Genomic DNA, 17920 nt, shown 5'->3' on the forward strand with positions numbered 1-17920 from the left:
AAATGCCAATTCCAAGAGATAATTCAATCAAAATCAAAGCACCGTCTTTTAAATGTAAAGAATGACAATTTGTGGAAAGCACTTAGCGACAGAGGACTTGTCTCACTTTCTGTGTTACCATGGTGATTGTGTTGATTATCTAGACAAATTATTTCTAATATTACAAATGTATAACCAAACTGGTGTCAAATTAACACCATGAGGAAAAATGAACTTTTTATTGCACTTAAAACTTTTGATATCCACTTTGTTTATACCTGAAATTACCTCTTGTATGTCTTTCAATTGTTGTTTAACTTGACCAGGATTTAATCTGATGTGCTCAAACTGATGTTAATCTTCTAATGTTTGCTTCACATAAAATCTTGACTCTTTTGGGTCTTTGTGCTATCAGCTGAAACACAGTAGAAATCTTCCGCAATCTAATGTCTTCCAGGTGCTTTAAGGCCAAACATTCAAGTCTACAAAAGAGTCAGGAGAGGAAATGTTCATCTTCCGCCTGCAGCAATGCAATGTGCTGCCAGGTATGTCACCACATCAGCATAAATGACACATATTTCATTATTTTCCACAGAGTCAAACAGGCATCGAGGCGGATGCTCAGATGTCAGAAGCCAACCAAACAGAAGGGGAAGTTAATTACGGGGAAATTAACATAATCAAAAAGACGCCTGAAGATTCCTCTTCTTCAGTGCAGAACAGCGATCAACAGGAGACGGTGTACGCTCAGGTCAAAGAGTTGTCTCCGGGACAATAGATGGTTCGATGACAAACTTTTAATCAATTATTGTTAAAAAACAAAAGCGCCAAAGAGTACATATTCCTGTTTGAACCAACTGAGAACTGTTGTGGTTTCTTTCAGTGCATTTTACATACATTCCTTTTCATTCTGTTGGTTTAATGTTAAAACCCAGATTCTCCTCAGATTCCCAATATTTTTATCGGCTGAAAGGAGTATCTATATGGTGTTGATAGTGTTTCTCAGCTGCAGGACCATCAATATTTTTATTAGTAGTGGTTATTTTTCAGCAGCAAATCAACATTGCCTGTTTATTGACAAATCATTAAAATCTTATTTTTTCAGGATTGTCATTGTATTATGGTGCTACATAATAAAGAAAAACAACCGAAATAAAATGTCAATTATGTAAATTATTGTAAAAAAATTATGTATTTCTTAATTTCTTTATAAATTCATCATAATTTCTTAATTAACATTATAAATAATTAAACTTTGAAAACTAAAGGAAATCTACTCCTTTTCATAAAATCCCCAACCAATTTCTCATCTACAAGTTAAAACTACCTCACTGATGTCCTGATAGTGGACATCAGTGAGGTAGTTTTTGGACATAATTAGTAAACCACACCTTACAACAAATCCTGTACCCAACATCCTCTTGTACAAAAGAGGAAGAATGAGCAGAGATACAGGCTTTCAACCATCAGCTAGAGCAGATGCTTTTAAGATCTTTGTTCAGTGGCTGAAAGTTACACTTTTCTTGATTTGGAGCAATTTTTAATCCAATTGTTCATTGACTGGGTAAGGGCAATTTATAAAGTTTACATATTTTGCAACTTTTAAAACAGAAAACTAACTTCTTGCCATTAAAATATATTAATTTAGTGTCCTTATTTTTACTCTGTTCTATATGGAACTTACATATAAAAATATACATGTGTTTATGGTTGAATGTGATTGTCTTCTAAAATAGTGTGAAGTGTATGTTCCTGTCTACTTTCTAGTGTATAATAGATCTGTTTTAATTCCCTGCCAAACACGATGCAAGTTTTATTTAAAAATGGCATTGAGGAGAAAATTAAAATGTTGCTGTTTCTAAAACCTTCACCAGTTTGACAGATGAAGGTCTATCAGACTCTGACTGAGAACATGCTGACAGTCAACATGCTACTGAGTGTATTCTTTCTTCCAGGTGAGATGTTTGTTCACTTCCTTTTATTGGTAGAGGTCAGATAAATCACTTCAAGTGTAAAACATAAGATTATGATGTTATCTGTAGACTCCACATGACAGATGGTACAGCTGAACTGGACTTTGTGGATCATAAACTTTCTCTGCAGGCAGACTTTGCTCTTTATGTTCATTATTGATCTGGTTTGCAGGTGCTTTGACTAATTACTGTGGTGGTTTAACACCTTCCCTCAACATCATTACACCAAATAACGTGGAAGCTCTGACTGGATCTTGTTTGCAAATCCCATGTACCTATGAAATAGAACATCCTACATATAACAGCAGTAAAACCATCTATGGAGTTTGGATGAAAGGTGGTCTAAGTTTTGGGAATTATCCAAACATTGTTATTTTCAACAGCAGTGGGTCAGTTAATAACTATTCACTGGAAATAACTGGAAACCTGAAAGAGAAAAACTGCACCACTCTGTTTCCTAATCTAACAACAAGTCATACAGACAAATACTTCTTCAGAGTTGAGAACGGTGCCTATAAGGCAACAGCTTGTGCTGATCCTCTTCACATAACAGTTAAAGGTAAGAACATTTTCATAACATAAAGATATTATGTTGTTCTGGTTATATTGTTAAGTTTTCATACTACAAACATATTCAATCTTTTTAAATTGTAATTTTAATAACCTTCTGTCACAATATGCTTTTGCAAGAAGATTTGACAAGTTTTATCCTTAATTCATCAGTCAGTGGCATTTTTGGGCACTGTAAGTCTGCTTTGTTTATTAAAATGTGTATCTGATGTGAAACCCCAGATTCTCCTTGGAGTCCCAGCATTAATGTGACCTCTGACCTGAAGGAGCATCAGTCTGTCACTGTAACCTGCTCAGCTTTCACTCCCTGTCCAAACTCACCTCCTGAACTCACCTGGAATCTCCAACAAGACTCTCTCAGACACACAGAGAAAACAGGGATGGAACCTTTACAACTAAAATCCAGAAGAACATCACTCTGTCAGACACACATGATGGATACAACATCAGATGTTCTGCCAGATATCCTGTGATTGGAGAAAACAAGACAGCAGAGACAGAAGTGACTCTCAGTGTTTCATGTAAGTGATCCTGTCAGCAGGTCATGGTTCAGCTGGTTCTGATCAATAAAGTTCATGTGTCTCATTTTCCTCAGATGCTCCTAGAAACACCTCAGCATCCATCAGTCCATCAGGTTTGGTGTCAGCAGGTAGCTGGGTGGAGCTGAGCTGCTCCAGCAGAGCCAAACCTCCACCCACATTCACCTGGTTCAGGAATGGCTTTAAAGTGTCTGAAAAACAAAATGCCACTTTCCGTGTCACTGGGGATAGAGAATTTTACTGTGTGGCCAACAATGATTTAGGATTTGAAACATCATCAAGCATCTGTGTTAGTATGAAAGGTAAATGTTTTTATTTCTCACTTCCAATCCTTTCTGATTCTAGAAACATAGATCAATAACATCAGATGCAGTTACATACTGATCAGGATCTGCTTGACTCCATCTTTGGGATTTTTATTGTATATTATCTATAATGTGGTGTTTTTTCACGGCGTAATAGTTTTCAGTTTACACCTGCAATGATTTGAAAAGCAAACAGTGAGAGCACAGGTTTAAATTTAAAGCAGTTTTTTTCTCTTATTCACAAACAAATCAAATTATTTTTAGATTGGTTTGCCATTACATTTGATATTTGACCATTGTTATTTTCAAAATGGTAGATTTTAATCTAGAACAGGTAGAGACCAATCAATAAGCACAATGCCTGTCTTCTTTATCCATTTTGAAATTATATTGTGACGTACGTTAAAGATCAATGTTTGTCATGTGCTCAGCTGTGGTAAAGCTTTTTTCAACAGTCTGAAAGTGTCGGCTCCAATGACATAAATGAGGATGTTTGGGAACCTACCTCGCAACCGTCAAAGTGTCAGAGCCTGTCAAGAACATGGTGTTATTGTTCACAGTGAAGCAGTTTCATATGACAATAGACTAATGGAACATTGACAAAAGAAAATAACATTTTCTAAACTATAAAACTTGTATGTGAAGCTAAGTTTATTTCAAATAATTTCTATAGAAATGATTTATGGTGAAATGAGAGAAAGACTGAGCTGTTAAGACACAATGAGGCTTTCAAAACAGAGTAGAGAGCATGGAAGAGTTGACTTTATGGCTATGTTTAAAGTAGTATATCTCACAAAACTGCAAAATAAAAACACTGCGGTTATGGACTGGTGTTGCTTTGACATTAACTGAACGTTGAAAAGGTTTTTTGGACATTTGTAATTGAAACGCTGCTACTCGTGCTAAATGCCTGGATTTTAGATGCAATGTAGTGTTTTATCAGGATCATAATATTGAACTGATATGAAAAATATTTTTTCAAAGATAAACACAATGTAACATTAATGATATCAAACATAAAACTTTTAAAACCATACTTGATGTTTGTCTAAACTCCAAACTGGTACTTTCTGACACTAATAATATGTTTTCTATGTTATGTTACAGATTCTCCTTGGAGTCCCACCATTAAGTTTCCCTCTGACCTGAAGGAGCATCAGTCTGTCACTGTAACCTGCTCAGCTTTCACTCCCTGTCCAAACTCACCTCCTGAACTCACCTGGAATCTCCAACAAGACTCTCTCAGACACACAGAGAAAAACACAGATGGAACCTTTACAACTAAAATCCAGGAGAACATCACTCTGTTAGACACACATGATGGATACAACATCAGCTGTTCTGCCAGATATCCTGTGATTGGAGGAAACAAGACAGCAGAGACAGAAGTGACTCTCAGTGTTTCATGTAAGTGATCCTGTCAGCAGGTCATAGTTCAGCTGGTTCTGATCAATAAAGTTCATGTGTGTCTCATTTTCCTCAGATGCTCCTAGAAACACCTCAGCATCCATCAGTCCATCAGGTTTGGTGTCAGCAGGTAGCTGGGTGGAGCTGAGCTGCTCCAGCAGAGCCAAACCTCCACCCACATTCACCTGGTTCAGGATCAGCGAAGATGGAGACATTAATGTGTCTGTGGGGCCGATTTACAGCTTCAATGTTACTGAGGGAGAAGAGTATTACTGTGAGGCTTCAAATTATATCAGTCAACAAAAATCATCTGTGATTCTTGTTGATATAAAAGGTGATACATTAATTCACATGCATATTGTCATGTTCTTTTGGGATTATACTTTGTCTTGCATCATGTTTCAAAATTCATATTTTGTCATTTTTATAAAGAATTTCTGTAAGTTCAGATTTTAGCTTATAAAGCTAATAATAATAATAATAATAATAATAAAACATCCAATCTGAAATATTTGCAGTAAAAAAGAATGATGAGGATTTACTTCATTTGCTTTCTTACAGATGATAAAGAATCTGAATTGCAAATCCTTAATATATTTATGATCCTGTGGATTGTATTGCTCTGCACTGGCATCATCATCTTTGAGTGGTGAGATGTTTTTTCTATGAGTTTATAATTTGCAGCTGCTGTTAGATGTTGGTGTTTAAATAATGTATTTTTCTTTCAGCTGTTCAAATTCTGCAACAAACCAAAGAAGGTAAATAACTGAGTTTTTTCCATTGTAATACAAACTCTTGTTGAAATTTGTTAGAAAAGATTGTTCAGCAGACAAACCTTTATTTAATGGCGAAGGATTTTAGAATTATTTAAGGTGAAAATCCAGTGCCTTTATAAACAATTTGTACAGTTCTTTACCATAAATGAAAAATCTTCTGCATAGATGTAATACTTACACTTCTTTAATTAGAGGCTACAGTGAGTCACATTCCTTCAAACACATCCTCACACTGATGTACAGGATTATTAGGGAACTTAGGGCTTAATTTTACTCAAAGACACTTCAACCATGATGAAAGGAAACTGGAATCAAACTCACAACCAAATTTCAGACGTTTACAACAGAGCTACAACTTACCATCTCATTAAAGGATAAATGTTGTATTTTGTACTTTTAGTTGGGAATCCAGTGAGACTGAAAATAAGAAGCCCAGCTTGTATTTCCTATGAATCAGTTTGAGCTCAAGTATATTTATTGTAATATAAATTATGTTCTTTTGTCCACAGGAACCAGAAGAACCAACCTCTGTCAACAATGTGACAGAGACTAAACTATCATGAGCCACAAAAAGACCAAGATGTCAAAACCTGTCTGAGAGAGGATTCATTATTTTCATCCATGATGTGCTTTAGAAATAACTTATTTCTTTACATTTTTTTCTGCAATGCAATATAATACTTATTGACTAAATAGTAATGCCTTGATTGAACACTGAGATATAAATATTTGTGAAAGGAAACAAGTTAATATTTATTTAGAAACAACAATTCTAATGTTTTAACTAAGCTTTCAGAAATCAATATTTAGTAGAATAACCATGTCTAACCAATCCAGTTCAGTGCAACATAGAGTATATATGCTGTATATGCATAAAGGTGTAATATGTGCAGAATGGAGTTTAGTACTCTTATGTTGCAGATTCATGACAGGTTTCAGTATTTGTTTTTGTTTCTGTTCTTGGTGTTTTGATATTTCAACTTATGCTGAATATGTTCATTCCTTCTCTTTTTGCATTTTCTTGTCTTTACCACGTGCTTTTTAATTTTTTTCCCAATTTGCCGCTAGGCGCTGCACAGTGGGCAGTCGGATGCTCTGTCGTCCTGCAGAGAGAAGGTCCTGGGTTTGAATCCCAGCCTGGGGTTTTCAGCATGGAGTTTGCATTGTTGATTCTCTCTGGATAATCTGGATTCCTCCCACAGTCCAAAACATGACTGTCAGGTTAATTGGTCTGTCTAAATTCTCCTTAGAGAAACAGAACAATAAAGCATATTAAGCTGCTTTGTGAACGTGTGCATGCTTGGTTGTTTGTGCTGTCTGTCTCTGTCTGCAAATTTAAATGAATATCCAGATTATAGATTTATATGAACGACTGGAGAAATTCCACTATCACCTTTTTTATGATTGCCTTACCTATCCCCTCACAGTCAAATGTCAATTGTGAGATAAGATGTGTTGAATATAATGTTTTTGTGCAATAAATTACTTTGCATTACACAAAAAAAGAATCTGTGTCTTTCAAGCGTCCGGTTTTCATTATTCATGGTCTCTTGTCCAGATTTCAACTTTCTACTTTTTCTCAGCTCAGAATTGTTTTTTAGCTGAATGGGAAAAACAAGCATTAAAGCAACAACAACAGAAATATTGATCAAAGTAGGACAGAAATTTGAAAACATAATTTACTGCGACCATGTCTCACAGTGAGAAAAGTGTTTTAATGGACATTACAAACTTTGAAATGTTTATTTTTATTTTTTACCACAAATGTTGTTTGTAAAGCATCAGAAAAAAGTTAAATTTTAGTCTCACATAATTAAAGACTCTTCTTCCACATATTTTCTCTTTCTTGTACATCACATTTTGAACAGATTAAAATGTTTTATTGTTCCTTTTTTTTTCCGCATTGAAATAAATATGTTGTTATACACCATGGGATGCAATGTGTTTGAAAGGCAAACAACCTCTTTCACAAGAGAGGAAGGATAAATAACACTTCTCAGCTTTGACCCAAAATTGACTTTCAAACACAGAAGTTGCTCTTGCTCTGTTTTGCTCCTTAGGTGAAATTCTCACAGATCCAGATTTAGATTCTTCTTGCTGTTTGATCTGCACATTATTTGGGTAAGAAAAGTGTCGATGCACTTTTGAGACAACACGTTTTTTTTTCCCCAAAAAAATACTTTGTCTTTGCTATAAAAACTGCATTTGTTTCTATTTGAGAAATAATTGTTTTTAATACAAGATTTATTATTTAAAAACTCAAGTTATTTTTGAGCCTTGTGTCATGTGGCGCAACTCCTGCCAAAAGTAGCTCAAAATGACTATAAAGTGCATCTATAGTGATAAATAAGTAAACTTTGGCAGGGTGAGAAAACAGCAGCGCCAACAGAGAGAACCAGTGGAGAGCAATGAGGATCACAAGGCCTGAATACTCTGAGACTGACAGATAGAGGGAAGATGGCAGATAACAAGTAAAAGTCCAAGAGAGCAAGCGGGATGCAAAGTTGACAAATTTAATGGACTTTTAATACAAGTTTCAATACAATTCTGCACTAAACCTGTCATTACTGTATTTACCAAATGACACTTCATGACATCAGCCGTAAACATTCATAAAAACGCCTTAATGTTTATGACAGCGTCATGTCAGTTTTACCCTGTCGAATAAAGTGTTACCAAATTTTTATACAAAGACATTAATGAGAGCTACTTTTTGTCATAGGGTTATCAAGAAACAAAAGACTAAAAAAATACCGATGTTGAAACTGGATTCCCAAGCAGAGCATTTGTGTTTTGAAGAGAAATGTCAACAGTATTATTAACATTTTAAACAGCATTGTCACTTCTCCAAAGTACTGATGTGCTTTGACGGGATTATTTTTATACAGGCTTTTTGTATTTTAATGAGTTTAAATGAAACTCAAGAGCAGAACCATGTACAGTCTGAAGGAGCTTGAATTTCAGTGCAAAGGGAAGTAATAGAAATTTTAGTCTTGACACATGAGCTTTGTTCTTGACACTGCCTAACATTTTGTATTAGCCAGAAACTAAAGTTGATAAAGTTCCACAGACTAGCTCCTATACTGGAAATGGAAATAGAAGAAAATATTTTTTTTGTGTATCAAGAATTGCTGAAAGACCTTTTTGGAGTAATTGATATCCAATTGTACCAATAAAACCCCAGACCAATGTTGAGGCTTCAGTAAAAACTCTTCACATTTGGACTCTGATGATCAAGACCGCCATCGCCAACAAAACGACACACATGACCACCAAGTTGGAAACCTAGAAAGATGAGATTGAGAAAAGCTCCTCATTTCAAACAAATGACAAGTGGTTGGATTTGTTTATATTTTGTCCTGGTCTCTCAAAATTAATCACTGTTGTTTTACTGCAGCTGTTGATGAAGCTGGTATATGCCACAAACACATGAAAACTAATCATCTATAAACAAATCAGTAAGCTCTCTGTGTCTATGTATAGTAGTTTAGCAGTCTTTATATGATTCATTTCATAACATGATAAAAGTTTAATTATTAATTAAGTATTTTATTTCAACACTACACAGTGAAAATACCTAAATTTGGATGTTTGACAGAAAATATTAATTTTGCTTTTGGTGAGATGAACCCTAAATTTAACTGACCTTACAATAATACAACAAATGTTCCTAACATTGTGAAATGAAGCCTAGGCGTAAATTCAATCTGGAAGACTCTTTAGCCCCTCCCGCAGCTTTCAGTAGGCGCTTCCCGCTAATCACTGACGACCTATCATCGCTAGACTTAGCCATGTCGCAGCCAATCACCGACCACGCCTCAGTTCATAAGGACGTCCATCCAAAGTGCCTCCCGTTTCGCTGCTGCGCTCAACACGTTCAGTCGCACGTCCCAGCTTCCCAGCAAACCATTCCAGCGGATCCCTTTCTTGGTGATTCCTTGCGTACAGCTGCTTTGCCGTGTCCTCGACCCTTCCTTCCCCATCAGACGCTCCCGAGTCTGCGCTCAGCCCACCTCCACCCCTTCTCCACCTCCATCGTCCAGGCTCCCAGGCATACTCATTCACTGACCTCCACCACCAGGCCGGGTCCCGGGGGGATGTAATTCCTATCAGCATCGGGAATGCTCATCCGAGTTTATCGCGTCAGCTCGATGTCCTTAGCCGGGGCCCGAGCGCCAAAGACTTAACTAACTTTTCTAATCGCTTTCATTCTCATCTGAGTCTCTCCCGATTGAAATGCCATATGTGTTCCTTATCTTCACAATCAAACCGTTATTTAACACAATGGATTCAAGTGACATGTTACAAGGAAGTAATCAGTCAAACACACTCTGAATAGCTTTTTGTACACCAAACTTCCTCTTTTACAAATAAGGAAGGAAAAAATACAGATTCATGATTTCATACATCGGCTTTTAAAAAGAGAAGTTGATCTTTTGGATCTTTTGCTCACCTGCTGAGATTTAGTCTCCTTAACTAGAAGCAGTTTTGTTACAGGTGTTGTTTCATTGGGTAAGAACATTTTATGAATTACATATTCTTTTTGTTGCTTTAGAAGTAATAAATTACTTTTTGACATAAAAAAACATTGAAATTAGAGTAATCATTTATACTTGATTTTGCTTGCATGTTTTTCATTTAGTTCAACCACTGCTAAGAAAGAACCATTGATTTCCATTCTTTCTAAAACAGCACAGTCTCTATCGTTTTATTTAGAATATGTTAGTTTTAATTTTCTGAAAAATAATTTATCCTAAAGAAACTTTTATTTTTTGATTTGTAATCATTTGATTTTTCTGAGCTCTTCTTCACTTTGACAGACGAAGGACGACGATCAGTGTGATGGCGGCTCTGTGTGAGAACATGCTGACAGTCAACATGTTACTGAGTCTCTTCTGTCTTCCAGGTGAGATGTTTGTTCATTTCCTTTCATTTGGAGAATGTGAGACATTACATGAAACATTTGTCTACAACATTTCATCTTGATCTTGTTTAAAGTCTCATGAAATATTCCCGTTGGCAGATTTTGCTCTATTGTGCTCATTATCAGTTGCTTTACAGGTGCTTTGGCTAATTACTGTGGAAACAATACATCTTCCCTCAACATCACTACACCGAATAACATGGAAGCTCTGACTGGATCTTGTTTGAAAATCCCATGTACCTATGACTCAAAAGATCCTAAATATGACAGGAGTAAAACTATCTATGGAGTTTGGATGAAAGGTGGTCTAAGTTTTGGGAATTATCCAAACAGTGTTATTTTCAACAGCAGTGGGTCAGTTAACAAATATTCACTGAATATTACTGGAAACCTGAAAGAGAAAAACTGCACCACTCTGTTTCCTAATCTAACAACAAATCATACAGACAAATACTTCTTCAGAGTTGAGAACGGTGCCTATAAGGCAACAGCTTGTGCTAATCCTCTTTACGTAACAGTTAAAGGTAAGAACATTTTTGTCTTACTAATGCAGAGTGACATAGAACTGCTGTTATGATAAATATAAAGAATTTATTTTTAGTGCAACAAGAGCATTTGATTTTCCTTGAATTTTTCCAAGTCTTTCAGATTGTGAACATGTGGTCTTTTTAGTGTTGTTTGAAAGTTTACTTAAATTTTTTCCTACAAAATACAATATCTATATGTATTTGGGACAACTGTCTCTCAAAATGTGTAATATTTTTAGGCTTTCTCCCACAATCTCATGATCGCTGAACTGCATTTGAAAAAATTGGAGGAGCACTTTATGATAAATTTCATGGTCACACCTTAAACACACTGCTTTCTTGTTTGACACAATAGGAAATTCAAAAGAGAAAGCTGCACAGTAGCGCGGTTTGGTAGCACTGTTGCCTTGCAGCAAGAAGGTCCTGGGTTCGATTCCCGGCCCGGGTTCTTTCTGCATGGAGTTTGCATGTTCTCCCTTTGTGTGTGTGGGTTCTCTCCGGGTTCTCCGGCTTCCTCACACAGTCCAAAAATATGACTGTCAGGTTAATTGGTCTTTCCAAATTGTCATTAGGTGTGTGTGTTCATGGTTGTTTGTCCGTTTTGTCTCTGTGTTGCCCTGCGACAGACTGGCGACCTGTCCAGGGTGTACCCCGCCTCTCGCCTGGAACGCAGCTGGAGATAGGCACCAGCACTTCCCGACCCCTTTAGGGAGAAGGGTGACCGGAAAATGGATGGATGGAAAGTCAAATGAAATCAGCAAAGATATCAGGACGGAAAATGTGCATTTGCACAAGTCGGGTTCCTTCTTGTGAACAATCTATCAATGATTGTATGTGTCAAATTAATTTGTTCAAACAATTATATGCAAACGTGGGAATGTCCAATGACCATAGTGCTCATGAAGGAGACGGCTCTGTGTTGCAGAGTTGAATGACTTTTGGTGCACAATGTGTAGATTGACCCAACAACAAAAGCAAAAGCCCCCGCTGTAGATTCTTTATGATTATCCACAGAAAAACACGTGTTATACCAACATGTGCTGAAAGACCAGTCAGTGAGAAAGAAACCTTTACTTCAAAAGAAGCATTTAAAGCCAGATTGCAGTTTACAGATGCACACAAGGACAAAGATCTACATTTCTGAAGGCATGTCCTGTGGTCTGATGAAACAAAAGTCGAACTGATTGGCCATAATAACAATCATTACAGTTGTAGGAGAATTGGCTGTGGCTTTAAGACAAGAAAGTCTGTGTTTTAGTGTGACCATCACAAAGCCTGGATCACGGTCCTATGGGAAAGATGTGGGAAGATCTGAAAAGACCTGTGAATGAGGCTGGCTTCAAAATTGACCCAGTTTCACCAGTTCTGTCAGGAGGAATGGACAACAGCAGCAAATTAATAGGAAAAGATTGTGGAAGGAATCTCTAAAAGGTTTGATCCAAATCATGTATTTTAAAAGACAGTTATCTCTGATACTGACCAAATTTATGTAAACAGTGAATCTGAGGAAAGCTGGAAAAAAGCTGTTCTTGCTGATTTTTCTTTTATTAGCAAATAGAAATGACTTTGGTAAATATAGCTAATCTAGAACAACAGGAACAGAAAAAAGTTTGGCTGAATTTAGTTTCAGTCAGAAAAAAAAATTGCATGTCAATTGATCATATGTGATATGTCAATTTCAGGAAAATTGTGTTTGCATATTTCTTTTTCTTGGATTAATTAAACTTATTGAAAAATATTTTAACAACCATTTGATAGTTTTGGGCACTGGAAGTCTTCTTTGTTTATTAAAATGTGCTTCTGATGCGAAATCCCAGATTCTCCTCGGAGTCCCAGCATTAAGTTTCCCTCTGACCTGAAGGAGCATCAGTCTGTCACTGTAACCTGCTCAGCTTTCACTCCCTGTCCAAACTCACCTCCTGAACTCACCTGGAATCTCCAACAAGACTCTCTCAGACACACAGAGAAAAACACAGATGGAACCTTTACAACTAAAATCCAGGAGAACATCACTCTGTCAGACACACATGATGGATACAACATCAGATGTTCTGCCAGATATCCTGTGATTGGAGGAAACAAGACAGCAGAGACAGAAGTGACTCTCAGTGTTTCATGTAAGTGATCCTGTCAGCAGGTCATGGTTCAGCTGGTTCTGATCAATAAAGTTCATGTGTCTCATTTTCCTCAGATGCTCCTAGAAACACCTCAGCATCCATCAGTCCATCAGGTTTGGTGTCAGCAGGTAGCTGGGTGGTGCTGAGCTGCTCCAGCAGAGCCAAACCTCCACCCATATTCACCTGGTTCAGGAATGGCATGAAAGTGTCTGAAAATAAAATTGCCACTTTCCGTGTCACTGGGGATAGAGAATTTTACTGTGTTGCCAACAATAATTTAGGATTTGAAACATCATCAAGCATCTGTGTTAGTATGAAAGGTAAATGTTTTTATTTCTCACTTCCAATCCTTTCTGATTCTAGAAACATAGATCAATAACATCAGATACAGTTACATACTGATCAGGATCTGCTTGACTCCATCTTTGGGAGTTTTATTGTATATTATCTATAATGTGGTGTTTTTTCACGGCGTAATAGTTTTCACCCTACACCTGCAATGATTTGAAAAGCAAACAGTGAGAGCACAGGTTTAAATTTAAAGCAGTTTTTTCTCTTATTCACAAACAAATCAAATTATTTTTAGATTAGTTTGCCATTACATTTGATATTTGACTATTGTTATTTTCAAAATGGTAGATTTTAATCTAGAACAGGTAGAGACCAATCAATAAGCACAATGCCTGTCTTCTTTATCCATTTTGAAATTATATTGTGACGTACGTTAAAGATCAATGTTTGTCATGTGCTCAGCTGTGGTAAAGCTTTTTTCAACAGTCTGAAAGTGTCGGCTCCAATGACATAAATGAGGATGTTTGGGAACCTACCTTGCAACCGTCAAAGTGTCAAAGCCTGTCAAGAACATGGTGTTATTGTTCACAGTGAAGCAGTTTCATATCACAATAGACTAATGGAACATTGACAAAAAAAGTAACGTTGCCTAAACTATAAAACTTGTATGTGAAGCTAAGTTTATGTCAAATAATTTCTATAGAAATGATTTATGGTGAAATGAGAGAAAGACTGAGCTGTTAAGACACAATGAGGCTTTCAAAACAGAGTAGAGAGCATGGAAGAGTTGACTTTATGGCTATGTTTAAAGTAGTATATCTCACAAAACTGCAAAATAAAAGCCCTGCGATTATGGACTGGTGTTGCTTTGACATTAACTGAACGTTGAAAAGGTTTTTTTGGACATTTGTACTTGAAACGCTGCTACTCGTGCTAAATGCCTGGATTTTAGATGCAATGTAGTGTTTCATCAGGATCATAATATTGAACTGATATAAAAATATTTTTTCAAAGATAAACACAATGTAACATTAATGATATCAAATATTAAACTTTTAAAACCATACTTGATGTTTGTCTAAACTCCAAACTGGTACTTTCTGACACTAATAATATGTTTTCTATGTTATGTTACAGATTCTCCTCGGAGTCCCAGCATTAATGTTCCCTCTGACCTGAAGGAGCATCAGTCTGTCACTGTAACCTGCTCAGCTTTCACTCCCTGTCCAAACTCACCTCCTGAACTCACCTGGAATCTCCAACAAGACTCTCTCAGACACACAGAGAAAAAAACACAGATGGAACCTTTACAACTAAAATCCAGGAGAACATCACTCTGTCAGACACACATGATGGATACAACATCAGCTGTTCTGCCAGATATCCTGTGATTGGAGGAAACAAGACAGCAGAGACAGAAGTGACTCTCAGTGTTTCATGTAAGTGATCCTGTCAGCAGGTCATGGTTCAGCTGGTTCTGATCAATAAAGTTCATGTGTCTCATTTTCCTCAGATGCTCCTAGAAACACCTCAGCATCCATCAGTCCATCAGGTTTGGTGTCAACAGGTAGCTGGGTGGAGCTGAGCTGCTCCAGCAGAGCCAAACCTCCACCCACATTCACCTGGTTCAGGATCAGCAAAGATGGAGTCATGAATGTGTCTGTGGGGCCGATTTATGGCTTTAATGTTACTGAGGGAGAAGAGTTTTACTGTGAGGCTTCAAATTATATCAGTCAACAAAAATCATCTGTGATTCTTGTTGATATAAAAGGTGATACATTAATTTACATGCATCTTGTCATGTTCTTTTGGGATTATACTTTGTTTTGCATCATGTTTCAAAATTCATATTTTGTCATTTTTATAAAGAATTTCTGTAAGTTCAGATTTTAGCTTATAAAGCTAATAATAATAATAATAATAATAATAATAATAATAATAATAATAATAATAATAATAATAATAATAATAATAATAAAACATCCAATCTGAAATATTTGCAGTAAAAAAGAATGATGAGGATTTACTTCATTTGCTTTCTTACAGATGATAAAGAATCTGAATTGCAAATCCTTAATATATTTATGATCCTGTGGATTGTATTGCTCTGCACTGGCATCATCATCTTTGAGTGGTGAGATGTTTTTTCTATGAGTTCATACTTTCTAGCTGCTGTTAGATGTTGGTGTTTAAATAATGTATTTTTCTTTCAGCTGGTTCAGATTCTGCAACAAACCTAAGAAGGTAAATAGTTTTTTCCATTGCAATACAAACTCTTGTGTTGCAATTTGTTAGAAAAGATTGTTCAGCAGACAAACCTTTATTTAATGGCGAAGGATTTTAGAATTATTTAAGGTGAAAATCCAGTGCCTTTATAAACAATTTGTACAGTTCTTTACCATAAATGAAAAATCTTCTGCATAGATGTAATACTTACACTTCTTTAATTAGAGGCTACAGTGAGTCACATTCCTTCAAACACATCCTCACACTGATGTACAGGATTATTAGGGGACTTGGGGCTTAATTTTACTCAAAGACACTTCAACCATGATGAAAGGAAACTGGAATCAAACTCACAACCAAATTTCAGACTATTACCATAGAGCTACAACTTACCATCTGTTTGGGGACCTATCTTGCAACCGCCAAAGTGTCAAAGTCTGTCAAAATAATGGTGCTATTGTTCACAGTGATAAATGTTGTATTTTGTACTTTTAGTTGGGAATCCAGTGAGACTGAAAATAAAGAGACCAGCTTCTATTTCCTATGAATCAGTTTGAGCTCAAGTATATTTACTGTAATATACATTTTGTTCTATTTGTCCACAGGAACCAGAAGAACCAATCTATGTCAACAATGTGACAGAGACTAAAGCATCATGAGCCACAAGATGTCAAAACCTGTCTGAGAGAGGATTCATTATTTTCATCCATGATGTGCTTTAGAAATAACTTATTATTTCTTTACATTTTTTTCTGCAATGCAATATAATACTTATTGACTAAATAGTAATGCCTTGATTGAACACTGAGATATAAATATTTGTGAAAGGAAACAAGTTCATATTTATTTAGAAACAACAATTCTAATGTTTTAACTCAGCTTTCAGAAATCAATATTTAGTAGAATAACCATGTCTAACCAATCCAGTTCAGTGCAACATAGAGTATATATGCTGTATATGCATAAAGGTGTAATATGTGCAGAATGGAGTTTAGTACTCTTATGTTGCAGATTCATGACAGGTTTCAGTATTTGTTTTTGTTTCTGTTCTTGGTGTTTTGATATTTCAACTTATGCTGAATATGTTCATTCCTTCTCTTTTTGCATTTTCTTGTCTTTACCACGTGCTTTTTAATTTTTTTTCCAATTTGCCGCTAGGCGCTGCACAGTGGGGCAGTCGGATGCTCTGTCGTCCTGCAGAGAGAAGGTCCTGGGTTTGAATCCCAGCCTGGGGTTTTCAGCATGGAGTTTGCATTGTTGATTCTCTCTGGATAATCTGGATTCCTCCCACAGTCCAAAACATGACTGTCAGGTTAATTGGTCTGTCTAAATTCTCCTTAGAAAAACGGAACAATAAAGCATATTAATCTGCTTTGTGAACGTGTGCATGCTTGGTTGTTTGTCATGAATGTCTCTGAATGCAAATTTAGCTGAATATCCAGATTATAGATTTATATGAACGACTGGAGAAATTCCACTATCACCTTTTTTATGATTGCCTTACCTATCCCCTCACAGTCAAATGTCAATTGTGAGATAAGATGTGTTAAATATAATGTTTTTGTGCAATAAATTACTTTGCATTACACAAAAAAAGAATCTGTGTCTTTCAAGCGTCCGGTTTTCATTATTCATGGTCTCTTGTCCAGATTTCAACTTTCTACTTTTTTCAGCTCAGAATTGTTTTTTAGCTGAATGGGAAAAACAAGCATTAAAGCAACAACAACAGAAATATTGATCAAAGTAGGACAGAAATTTGAAAACATAATTTACTGTGACCATGTCTCACAGTGAGCAAAGTGTTTTAATGGACATTACAAACTTTGAAATGTTTATTTTTATTTTTTACCACAAATGTTGTTTGTAAAGCATCAGAAAAAAGTTAAATTTTAGTCTCACATAATTAAAGAGAATAACATCATAATAATGTATATATATACTTTTAATCTTTCTATGTAGTTGAAGTGTGTTATAATGATATTATTATTTCTGATTGGGAATTTTGTGTAATTGTCCTATAGTTTCTTGAGATGACTTTTTACATTGAAATCATACATAAAACTGATCCCTATTGAAATAAATATTGTGTTATACACCATGGGATGCGATGTGTTTGAAAGGCTAAAAGCCTCTTTCACAAGAGAGGAAGGATAAATAACACTTCTCAGCTTTGACCCAAAATTGACTTTCAAACACTGAAGTTGCTCTTGCTCTGTTTTGCTCCTTAGGTGAAATTCTCACACAGCCAGATTTAGATTCTTCTTGCCGTTTGATCTGCACATTATT

The 17920-nt window shown here is 36.0% G+C and overlaps 2 pseudogenes; both read left to right on the forward strand.

The window, feature by feature from the left end:
* Nucleotides 1–1469: 1469 nt before the first annotated feature.
* LOC129364920 (vascular cell adhesion protein 1-like) lies at nucleotides 1470–9652 on the forward strand (annotated as a pseudogene).
* Nucleotides 9653–10376: 724 nt separating this feature from the next.
* On the forward strand, nucleotides 10377–17164 carry LOC129364662 (sialic acid-binding Ig-like lectin 14; annotated as a pseudogene).
* The last annotated feature ends 756 nt before the right edge of the window (nucleotides 17165–17920 follow it).

This window comes from Poeciliopsis prolifica, unplaced genomic scaffold (genome assembly GCF_027474105.1).
Source record: "Poeciliopsis prolifica strain line A6 unplaced genomic scaffold, Auburn_PproV2 SCAFFOLD012, whole genome shotgun sequence".
In the NCBI taxonomy this organism is placed as follows: Eukaryota; Metazoa; Chordata; class Actinopteri; order Cyprinodontiformes; family Poeciliidae; genus Poeciliopsis; species Poeciliopsis prolifica.